Below are 12389 nucleotides of genomic sequence, written 5' to 3'. Positions count from 1 at the left end.
TTTCTGAGCCATCATCGACTCAGTGGGTTTTGTCCAACATGTCTCCCGACCTACTCACTGCCACAGTCATACTCTGGACCTAGTTTTGTCCCGTAAGAATAAATGTTGTGGATCTGAAGCGAACTTAAAAGCAGCATTCCCCAAGAGAGGATGGCTTTCACTTCAGCATTGATAAATTCATGAACTTCTTTGACGAAAAGATCATTATCATTAGAAAGCAAATTACGGACTACTTAAATCTGTGTATTCCTCCAAAGCTCAGTTGTCCTGAGTCTGCACAACTCTACCAGGACCTAGGATAAAGAGAGACACTCAACTTTTTTAATACTGTATCCTTTGACACGTTGAAGAAAATAATCATGGCCTCTAAACCTTCAAGCTGCATACTGGACCCTATTCCAACTAAACTACTGAAAGAGCTGCTTCCTGTATTTGGCCCTGCTATGTTGAACATAATAAACGGCTCTCTGTCCACCAGATGTGTACCAAACTCACTAAAAGTGGCAGTAATAAAGCCTCTTTTGAAAAAGCCAAACTTTGACCCAGAAAATATAAAAAACAAATCAAATCAAAGTGTATTTGTCACGTGCGCCGAATACAACAGGTGAAACCTTACAGTGAAATGCTTGCTTACTTTCAGGCTCTAACCAATAGTGAAAGAAAGGTGTTAGGTGAACAATAGGTAAGTAAAGAAATAAAACAACAGTAAAAAGACAGGCTACATACAGTAGCGAGGCTACATACAGACACTGGTGAGTCAGGCTGATTGAGGTAGAATGTACATGTAGATATGGTTAAAGTGATTACGCAAATATGATGAACAGAGAGTAGCAGTAGCGTAAAAGAGGGGTTGGCAGGTGGTGGGTGGAGGGACACAATGCAGATAGCCCGGTTAACCAATGTGCGGGAGCACAGGTTGGTCGGCCCAATTGAGGTAGTAAGTACGTGAATGTATAGTTAAAGAGAATATTCATATATGATAAACAGAGAATAGCAGCAGCGTAAAAAGAGGGGTTGGGGGAGGGGGTGGGGGGGCACATAATGCACATTTTTAGGGCCTTCCTCTGACACCGCCTGGTGTAGAGGTCCTGGATGGCAGGCAGCTTATCCCCAGTGATGTACTGGGCTGTACGCACTACCCTCTTTAATTCCTTGCGGTCAGAAGCCGAGCAATGGACGAACCAGGCAGTGATGCAACCAGTCAGGATGCTCTCGATGTTGCAGCTGTAGAACCTTTTGAGGATCTCAGGACCCATGTCAAATCTTTTTAGAATCCTGAGGGGGAATAGGCTTTGTCGTGCCCTCTTCATGACTGTCTTGGTGTGTTTGGCCCATTCTAGTTTGTTGTTGATGTGGACACCAAGGAACTTGAAGCTCTCAACCTGCTCCACTACAGCCGCGTCGATGAGAATGGGGGCGTGCTTGGTCCTCCTTTTCCTGTAGTCCACAATCATCTCCTTAGTATTGGTTACATTGAGGGATAGGTTGTTATTCGAGCACCACATGGCCAGGTCTCTGACCTCCTCCCTATAGGCTGTCTCGTCGTTGTCGGTGATCAGGCCTACCACTGTTGCGTCGTCTGCAAACTTAATGATGGTGTTGGAGTCGTGCCTGGCCATGCAGTCGTGGGTGACCAGGGAGTACAGGAGGGCATAGAAGTGATTTTGCTTGTCTGGTAGGCCTGCGTCACTGGGCAGCTCGCAGCTGTGCTTCCCTTTGTAGTCTGTAATAGTTTGCAAGCCCTGCCACATGAGACGAGTGTCGAAGACGGTGTAGTATGATTCAATCTTATCCCTCTATTGACGCTTTGCCTGTTTGATGGTTCGTCGCAGGGCATAGCAGGATTTCCCGCACCTTAAAAGCGGCATCTCTACCCTTTATCTCAGTGCGAATGTTGCCTGTAATCCATGGCTTCTGGTTGGGGTATGTACGTACAGTCACTGTGGGGACGACGTCCTCAATGCACTTATTGATAAAGCCAGTGACTGATGTGGTGTACTCCTCAATGCCATCGGAGGAATCCCGGAACATGTTCCAGTCTGTGCTAACAAAACAGTCCTGTAGTTTAGCATCTGCTTCATCTGACCACTTATTTTATAGACCAAGTCGCTGGTGCTTCCTGCTTTAATTTTTGCTTGTAAGCAGGAATCAGGAGGATAGACTTTTGGTCGGATTTATCAAATGGAGGGCGAAGGAGAGCTTTGTACGCGCGTCTGTGTGTTGAGTACAGGTGATCTAAAATGTGTTTCCCTCTGGTTGCACATTTAACATGTTGATAGAAATTTGATAGAACTGATTTTAGTTTCCCTGCATTAAAGTCTCCAGCCACTAGGAGCGCCGCGTCTGGGTGAGTGGTTTCTTGTTTGCTTATTTCCTTATACAGCTGACTGAGTGCGGTCTTAGTGCCAGCATCTGTCTGTGGTGGTAAATAAACAGCCACGAAAAATATAACTGAAAACTCTCTAGGCAAGTAGTGTGGCCTGCAATTTATCACAATATACTCTACTTCAGGCGAGCAAAATCTAGAGACTTCCTTAGATTTCGTGCACCAGCTGTTGTTTACAAATATGCACAGACTGTTTTCTGTGAGTCTGATACTAATTACTGACAGCATACTAATTACTGACTTTTGTCAAAAGGTCACTGTCCTTTCCGGGAAGTATGGCATCAAGAAATGGGTGGCCTGTGATGCACAATCCAGCTACCCTTGGAAGATGCAAGTCTACAGTACATAGGGAAGCCGACCAGTGGAGGCCAGGAGAAGAACCAGGGTATCCTGGTTGTGCTTGATGTGACAGATGGACTGAGGGGGCACAATGTCACGTGTGACAATTTCTTCACCTTTTATGAACTCAGCCAGCAGCTCCTGAAGAGGAAGATCACCATGGTTGGCACAGTTAGAAAGAACAAGCCTGAGCTCCCTCTACACTTCTCACAACAAGGGGAAGAGAGGCCTTCTCATCAACGTTTGTCTCCAACCCCACCACCACTCTAGTTTCTCACCTCCCAAAGAGGAACAAGAATGTGGTCTTCCGGAGCACAGCCATCATCCTGGACTACAACCACAACAAAGGAGGCATGGACAACCTGGGCAAGGTGTTTAGTTAAGTTTAGTTTATTAATTTTAAAAAAGCACACATAAAACTTAAAAGCCATACTTGCACATGAATAAAATCATCGAGGATAACACACAATGAATTCTGGGACTTATTTCCATTGTGGTCCTCTTGAGACAAGACGGCTAGACAAGATCAAACACAGTATGGCAGTAAAATAATAAAACCAAAACATAGAAGAAGAACATTATCTCATCATTCCAGGTACATCATAGGGGTTATTCATATGGGCACAGAAGACATGTTTTTACTTTATTGTTAAAGCTGCCCAGAGAGGACGTTGTTTTTATAGGCAGAGGCAACTCATTCCATTCTGAGGCTCCAGTATACAAGAAAGTACCTTCCCCAGCATTACTACTACCTGTATTATTACTACCTGTATAAGCATACATCAGCAACACCTGATCTGGTGCTGTGATTGTGTGCATCCCTAACATGAGGAAAGTAATCACTTAGATATCTGGGCGCAGGACCATAAATACTCCTGTAAACCAAACCTAGTCAAATCTGGGAAACCCTAGCCTCAACAGGCAGCCAGTTTAGTTTCTGAAAGCAGCTCCAGCCTATGTGAGTACGTGGACTCACCTTCAAAACTACCCTGATCAGCTTATTCTGGGCTATCTGGAGCTTCCCCTTTTTTGCCCGCTTTGAGGACAATACAGTGCCACTGACACGGCCCGCAACCAAAACATGCGGACTCTCCTTCACTGCAGCCGAAGTGAGTAAAACATTTAAACGTGTTAATCCTCGCAAGGCTGCAGGCCCAGACGGCATCCCCAGCCGTGCCCTCAGAGCATGCGCAGACCAGCTGGCTGGTGTGTTTACGGACATATTCAATCAATCCCTATCCCAGTCTGCTGTTCCCACATGCTTCACAAGAGGGCCACCATTGTTCCTGTTCCCAAGAAAGCTAAGGTAACTGAGCTAAAAGACTACCGCCCCGTAGCACTCACTTCCGTCATCATGAAGTGCTTTGAGAGACTAGTCAAGGACCATATCACCTCCACCCTACCTGACACCCTATACCCACTCCAATTTGCTTACCGCCCAAATAGGTCCACAGACGATGCAATCTCAACCACACTGCACACTGCCCTAACCCATCTGGACAAGAGGAATACCTATGTGAGAATGCTGTTCATCGACTACAGCTCAGCATTTAACACCATAGTCCCTCCAAACTCGTCATCAAGCTCGAGACCCTGGGTCTCGACCCCGCCCTGTGCAACTGGGTACTGGACTTCCTGACGGGCCGCCCCCAGGTGGTGAGGGTAGGTAACAACATCTCCACCCCGCTGATCCTCAACACTGGGGCCCCACAAGGGTGCGTTCTGAGCCCTCTCCTGTACTCCCTGTTCACCCACGACTGCGTGGCCATGCACGCCTCCAACTCCATCATCAAGTTTGCGGACGACACTACAGTGGTAGGCTTGATTACCAACAACGACGAGAAGGCCTACAGGGAGGAGGTGAGGGCCCTCGGAGTGTGGTGTCAGGAAAATAACCTCACAATCAACGTCAACAAAACTAAGGAGATGATTGTGGACTTCAGGAAACAGGAGAGGGAACACCCCCCTATCCACATTGATGGAACAGTAGTGGAGAGGGTAGTAAGTTTTTATTTTTATTTATTTATTTATTTTACCCCTTTTTCTCCCCAATTTCATGGTATCCAATTGTTGTAGTATCTACTATATTGTCTCATCGCTACAACTGCTGTACGGGCTCAGGAGAGACGAAGGTTGAAAGTCATGCGTCCTCCGATACACAACCCAACCAGCCGCACTGCTTCTTAACACAGCGCGCATCCAACCCGGAAGCCAGCCGCACCAATGTGTCGGAGACTACACCGTGCACCTGGCAACCTTGGTTAGCGCGCACTGCGCCCGGCCCGCCACAGGAGTCACTGGTGCGCGATGAGACAAGGACATCCCTATCGACCAAGCCCGCCCTTACCCGGACGACGCTAGGCCAATTGTGCGTCGCCCCACGGACCTGGGCGCGAACCCAGGGACTCTGATGGCACAGCTGGCACTGCAGTACAGCGCCCTTAACCACTGCGCCACCCGGGAGGACCCGGGTAGTAAGTTTTAAGTTCCTCGGCGTACACATCACAGACAAACTGAATTGGTCCACCCACGCAGACAGCATCGTGAAGAAGGCGCAGCAGCGCCTCTTCAACCTCAGGAGGCTGAAGAAATTCGGCTTGTCACCAAAAGCACTCACAAACTTCTACAGATGCACAATCGAGAGCATCTTGTCGGGCTGTATCACCGCCTGGTACGGCAACTGCTCCGCCCACAACCGTAAGGCTCTCCAGAGGGTAGTGAGGTCTGCACAACGCATCACCGGGGGCAAACTACCTGCCCTCCAGGACACCTACACCACCCGATGTCACAGGAAGGCCATAAAGATCATTAAGGACAACAACCACCCGAGCCACTGCCTGTTCACCCCGCTATCATCCAGAAGGTGAGGTCAGTACAGGTGCATCAAAGCTGGGACCGAGAGACTGAAAAACAGCTTCTATCTCAAGGCCATCAGACTGTTAAACAGCCACCACTAACATTGAGTGGCTGCTGCCAACACACTGACTCAACTCCAACCACTTTAATAATGGGAATTGATGTAAAATATATCACTAGCCACTTTAAACAATGCTACTTAATATAATGTTTACATACCCTACATTATTTATCTCATATGTATACGTACAGTGCCTTGCGAAAGTATTCGGCCCCCTTGAACTTTGCAACCTTTTGCCACATTTCAGGCTTCAAACACATGAAAAATTGGGCGTGCAAAATTATTATTATTCAGCCCCCTTAAGTTAATACTTTGTAGCGCCACCTTTTGCTGCGATTACAGCTGTAAGTCGCTTGGGGTATGTCTCTATCAGTTTTGCACATTGAGAGACTGAAATTGTTTCCCATTCCTCCTTGCAAAACAGCTCGAGCTCAGTGAGGTTGGATGGAGAGCATTTGTGAACAGCAGTTTTCAGTTCTTTCCACAGATTCTCGATTGGATTCAGGTCTGGACTTTGACTTGGCCATTCTAACACCTGGATAAGTTTATTTTTGAACCATTCCATTGTAGATTTTGCTTTATGTTTTGGATCATTGTCTTGTTGGAAGACAAATCTCCGTCCCAGTCTCAGGTCTTTTGCAGACTCCATCAGGTTTTCTTCCAGAATGGTCCTGTATTTGGCTCCATCCATCTTCCCATCAATTTTAACCATCTTCCCTGTCCCTGCTGAAGAAAAGCAGGCCCAAACCATGATGCTGCCACCACCATGTTTGACAGTGGGCATGGTGTGTTCAGGGTGATGAGCTGTGTTGCTTTTACGCAGAACATAACGTTTTGCATTGTTGCCAAAAATTTCTATTTTGGTTTCATCTGACCAGAGCACCTTCTTCCACATGTTTGGTGTGTCTCCCAGGTGGCTTGTGGCAAACTTTAAACGACACTTTTTATGGATATCTTTAAGAAATGGCTTTCTTCTTGCCACTCTTCCATAAAGGCCAGATTTGTGCAATATATGACTGATTGTTGTCCTATGGACAGAGTCTCCCACCTCAGCTGTAGATCTCTGCAGTTCATCCAGAGTGATCATGGGCCTCTTGGCTGCATCTCTGATCAGTCTTCTCCTTGTATGAGCTGAAAGTTTAGAGGGACGGCCAGGTCTTGGTAGATTTGCAGTGGTCTGATACTCCTTCCATTTCAATATTATCGCTTGCACAGTGCTCCTTGGGATGTTTAAAGCTTGGGAAATCTTTTTGTATCCAAATCCGGCTTTAAACTTCTTCACAACAGTATCTCGGACCTGCCTGGTGTGTTCCTTGTTCTTCATGATGCTCTCTGCGCTTTTAACGGACCTCTGAGACTATCACAGTGCAGGTGCATTTATACGGAGACTTGATTACACACAGGTGGATTGTATTTATCATCATTAGTCATTTAGGTCAACATTGGATCATTCAGAGATCCTCACTGAACTTCTGGAGAGAGTTTGCTGCACTGAAAGTAAAGGGGCTGAATAATTTTGCACGCCCAATTTTTCAGTTTTTGATTTGTTGAAAAAGTTTGAAATATCCAATAAATGTCGTTTCACTTCATGATTGTGTCCCACTAGTTGTTGATTCTTCACAAAAAAATACAGTTTTATATCTTTATGTTTGAAGCCTGAAATGTGGCAAAAGGTTGCAAAGTTCAAGGGGGCCGAATACTTTCGCAAGGCACTGTATATACTGTACTCTATATCATCTACTGCATCTTTATGTAATACATGTATCACTAGCCACTTTAAACTATGCCACTTTGTTTCCATACTCATCTCATATGTATATACTGTACTCGATACCATCTACTGCATCTTGCCTATGCCGCTCTGTACCATCACTCATTCATATATCTTTATGTACATATTCTTTATCCCTTTACACTTGTGTGTATACAGTGGGGCAAAAAAGGTATTTAGTCAGCCACCAATTGTGCAAGTTCTCCCACTTAAAAAGATGAGAGAGGCCTGTAATTTTCATCATAGGTACACTTCAACAATGACAGACAAACTGAGAAAAGAAATCCAAAAAATCACATGGTAGGATTTTTAATGAATTTATTTGCAAATTATGGTGGAAAATAAGTATTTGGTCAATAACAAAAGTTTATCTCAATACTTTGTTATATACCCTTTGTTGGCAATGACAGTGGTCAAACGTTTTCTGTAAGTCTTCACAAGATTTTCACACACTGTTGCTGGTATTGTTGCTGGTATTTTGGCCGATTCCTCCATGTAGATCTCCTCTAGAGCAGTGATGTTTTGGGGCTGTTGCTGGGAAACACGGACTTTCAACTCCCTCCAAAGATTTTCTATGGTGTTGAGATCTAGAGACTGGCTAGGCCACCCCAGGACCTTGAAATGCTTCTTACGAAGCCACTCCTTCGTTGCCCGGGCGGTGTGTTTGGGATCATTGTCATGCTGAAAGACCCAGCCACGTTTCATCTTCAATGCCCTTGCTGATGGAAGGAGGTTTTCACTCAAAATCTCACAATACATGGCCCCATTCATTCTTTCCTTTACATGGACCAGTCGTCCTGGTCCCTTTGCAGAAAAACAACCCCAAAGCATGATGTTTCCACCCCCATGCTTCACAGTAGGTATGGTGTTATTTGGATGCAACTCAGCATTCTTGGTCCTCCATACACGACGAGTTGAGTTTTTACCAAAAAGTTATATTTTGGTTTCATCTGACCATATGACATTCTCCCAATCTTCTTCTGGATCATCCAAATGCTCTCTAGCAAACTTCAGACGGGCCTGGACATGTACTGGCTTAAGCAGGGGGACACGTCTGGCACTGCAGGATTTGAGTCCCTGGCGGCGTAGTGTGTTACTGATGGTAGGCTTTGTTACTTTGGTCCCAGCTCTCTGCAGGTCATTCACTAGGTCCCCCCGTGTGGTTCTGAGATTTTTGCTCACCGTTCTTGTGATCATTTTGAGCCCACGGTGTGAGATCTTGCGTGGAGCCCCAGATCGAGGGAGATTATCAGTGGTCTTGTATGTCTTCCATTTCCTAATAATTGCTCCCACAGTTGATTTCTTCAAACCAAGCTGCTTACCTATTGCAGATTCAGTCTTCCCAGCCTGGTGCAGGTCTACAATTTTGTTGCAGGTGTCCTTTGACAGCTCTTTGGTCTTGGCCATAGTGGAGTTTGGAGCGTGACTGTTTGAGGTTATGGACAGGTGTCTTTTATACTGATAACAAGTTCAAGCAGGTGCCATTAATACAGGTAAAGAGTGGAGGACAGAGGAGCCTCTTAAAGAAGAAGTTACAGGTCTGTGAGAGCCAGAAATCTTGCTTGTTTGTAGGTGACCAAATACTTATTTTCCACCATAATTTGCAAATAAATTCATTAAAAAATCCTACAATGTGATTTTCTGGATTTGTTTTCTCATTTTGTCTGCCATAGTTGAAGTGTACCTATGATGAAAATTACAGGCCTCTCTCATCTGGAGAACTTGCACAATTGGTGGCTGACTAAATACTTTTTTGCCTCACTGTAAGGTAGTAGTTTTGAAATTGTTAGTTAGATTACTCGTTGGTTATTACTGCATTGTCGGAACTAGAAGCACAAGCATTTCGCTACACTCGCATTATTAACATCTGCTAACCATGTGTATGTGACAAATAAAATTTGATTTGATTTGATAAGTTTAGATAAGCCCCAAACCAGGAAGTACTAGCATAATCCAAATGTTATTGAATGTGGGCAGTAGCTAGCACTTTCATGGAGTCCTTATCAAGCAGCTTGGACTTTCTAGCCAAAAACTTAGTCCTGTCATTGACCTTCCCTAGCACCTTATTGGCCATGCTCACACCTCCCAAGCTTCCATCAAGGATACATCCCAGGTAGCTAACAGAGGTTTTAGTAGTCAGCACCTCACCCCCTAACTCCACTCTGATTTCAGACGACCTACACACTTTAGGTCTGGATCCAAAAAGAATTGCTTTTTTTCCCAGAATTTCAGTTTTCCCTAAGTGCAGAGATAGCTTATTATCTTCAAGCCATTTTCTAATGTTAGTAAGATCTGTGCTAAGTATGCTCTCCAACAGAGTTTTACTTTTGTGAGACACCAGAAGTGTAGAGTCATCCGCATAAAGAAAAAGACGGCAAGAACGAGCATCTTTCATATGGTTAATATACAATAAAAACAGCAGAGGCCCAAGCACGCTCCACTGCGGAACGCCACAACTCATTGGTTTTGCCTGAGATGGTGAACCATTAACCTCTACTGATAAATAGGACTTTACCCAGCCTAGAGGGACACTGCCTCCAGTTTGGAGATTAGGAGACAGTGGTTAACTGTATCAAATGCCTTCTGTAGGTCAAGCAGTACCATTCCACACAGATTTCCCTCATCAATCTCTTTCCTGATGAAGTCAGTCAAGTAAAGTAGACATGAATCAGTGGAGTATGTTTTTCTAAAACCTGACTGAAAATCATACATTAGACCCTGTCTGTTAACATATTCATATATTTGCGCATGTACAATTCTCTCCAGGATCTTTGATGTTACACAGAGGATAGATACAGGCCTATAATTCCCAGGGTCAGACTTTATCCCCTTCTTATATAGAGGTATAACTTTAGCTTGTTTCATGACCCTGGGAAAGGTACCTTGTTCAAGAGTGAGATTAATGAAATGTGTAATACAAGGGCCAATTTGCTCAGCAGAATCTATTAGAAACCTTGCAGGAATATTATCCCGTCCTGTGACTTTGGAGCATTTAAGCTCTGCCAGCATACCGACTATTTTGGCTGTTACTACCTTTGCAAAAGAAAAAGAGTTTGGCTGAACCCCTAACTCTACATAACACGTATTGAGTTGGTTGCTTCCATACAAACCAGAACTGGTGGGCAGCTTGCTAACCAGCTTGCTGGCAACAGAAGTTTAAAAAAAAGAGTTGAATTCATTGGAAACCTTTGCTTTTTCATATACCATCTCCCCTTTGATGTTCAGTCCAATACTGTTTAGTTTGTTTTTGGTAGTACTACTACAGCCTAGTTCCTTAAATGATTTCCAAAGCTTTTTAGGGTCGTTTTTGTTTTCAATGATTTTCTCAGCAAAGTAACCCCTCTTAGCTTCATCCATCCTGCTCTGTGCTTCATCCATCCTCCTCTGTGCTTCATCCATCCTCCTCTGTGCTTCATCCATCCTCCTCTGTGCTTCATCCATCCTCCTCTGTGCTTCATTTCTGTGACGTTTATATAGGACAAAATCATGCTGCTGTTGTACATTTTTGAAAGGCCTTATTCCTTGCTTAGATAGATTCTAGAATCTCATGATTAAACCAAGGGCTAGAGCTCTGCTTTACCCTGACCCGTCTAATGGGAGCCATCACATTCACCACATCAAGGAATCTGCATTTAAAGGCTTCCCAGGCACTGTCTTTCCCTACACTATCGAGCACAGATGACCAGTCAATTTTACCCACTTCCTCACTAAACTTTTCTACACATTATTCTTTGAGTCCTCAGATTATAACAGTTTTGTGACACTTAAATATATAATAAAAAATTCTCCTTGTGCAAAATGTAATAAAATGATCACTGATTCCATAGACTATTACTCCACTCTGCGATACTTTAGATTGATCAGACACCAATATTAAGTCATTTGTACTTTGCCCTGTTTCACATATCCTGGTGGGATCTTTTATCATTTGGGTCAGAGAAAGTGATCTACAAAAGTGCATAAATACATTGTGGGTTGGGCTATTCTTTTTGCAGACATCAGTATTGAAATCCCCCAACAAAATTATTTCCTTCAACAGGGAATCATTACAGTTTGACAACACAATTTCAAGACCTTCATAGAATGCATTCTGCTTGGGCAGCCTATAACACACCCCCAACAAAATTGGCTTGGTTTTGGGAAGGCAGATATCCAGCCAGACAATCTCCAGATCAGCGGTTTTTAAATTTGTAAATTTTTATTTCACATTTATTTAACCAGGTAGGCTAGTTGAGAACAAGTTCTCATTTACAACTGTGATCTGGCCAAGATAAAGCAAAGCAGTGTGACACAGACAACAACACAGAGTTACACATGGAGTAAACAATAAACAAGCCAATAGCACAATAAACAAGTCAATGACACAGTAGAAAGAAGAAGGTCTATATACAGTGTGTGCAAAAGGCATGAGGAGGTAGGCAATAAATAGGCCACAGGAGCGAATAATTACAATTTAGCAGATTAACACTGGAGTGATAAATGAGCAGATGATGATGTGCAAGTAGAGATACTGGTGTGCAAAAGAGCAGAAAAGTAAATAAATAAAAACAGTATGGGGATGAGGTAGGTAGATTGGGTGGGCTATTTACAGATGGACTATGTACAGCTGCAGCGATCGGTTAGCTGCTCAGATAGTTAATGTTTAAAGTTGGTGAGGGAAATAAAAGTCTCCAACTTCAGCAATTTTTGCAATTCCTTCCAGTCACTGGCAGCAGAGAACTGTAAGGAAAGGCGGCCAAATGAGGTGTTGGCTTTGGGGGTGATCAGTGAGATATACCTGCTGGAACGTGTGCTACGGGTGGGTGTTGTTATCGTGACCAGTGAACTGAGATAAGGTGGAGTTTACCTACCATAGACTTTTTGATGACCTGGAGCAAGTGGGTCTGGCGACGAATATGTAGCGAGGGCCAGCCGACTAGAGCATACAGGTCGCAGTGGTGGGTGGTATAAGGTGATTTGGTAACAAAACGGATGGC

Source organism: Oncorhynchus tshawytscha, unplaced genomic scaffold (assembly GCF_018296145.1).
Source record: "Oncorhynchus tshawytscha isolate Ot180627B unplaced genomic scaffold, Otsh_v2.0 Un_contig_10018_pilon_pilon, whole genome shotgun sequence".
Lineage (NCBI taxonomy): Eukaryota > Metazoa > Chordata > Actinopteri > Salmoniformes > Salmonidae > Oncorhynchus > Oncorhynchus tshawytscha.
Note: the sequence above shows the minus strand (reverse complement) of the source record.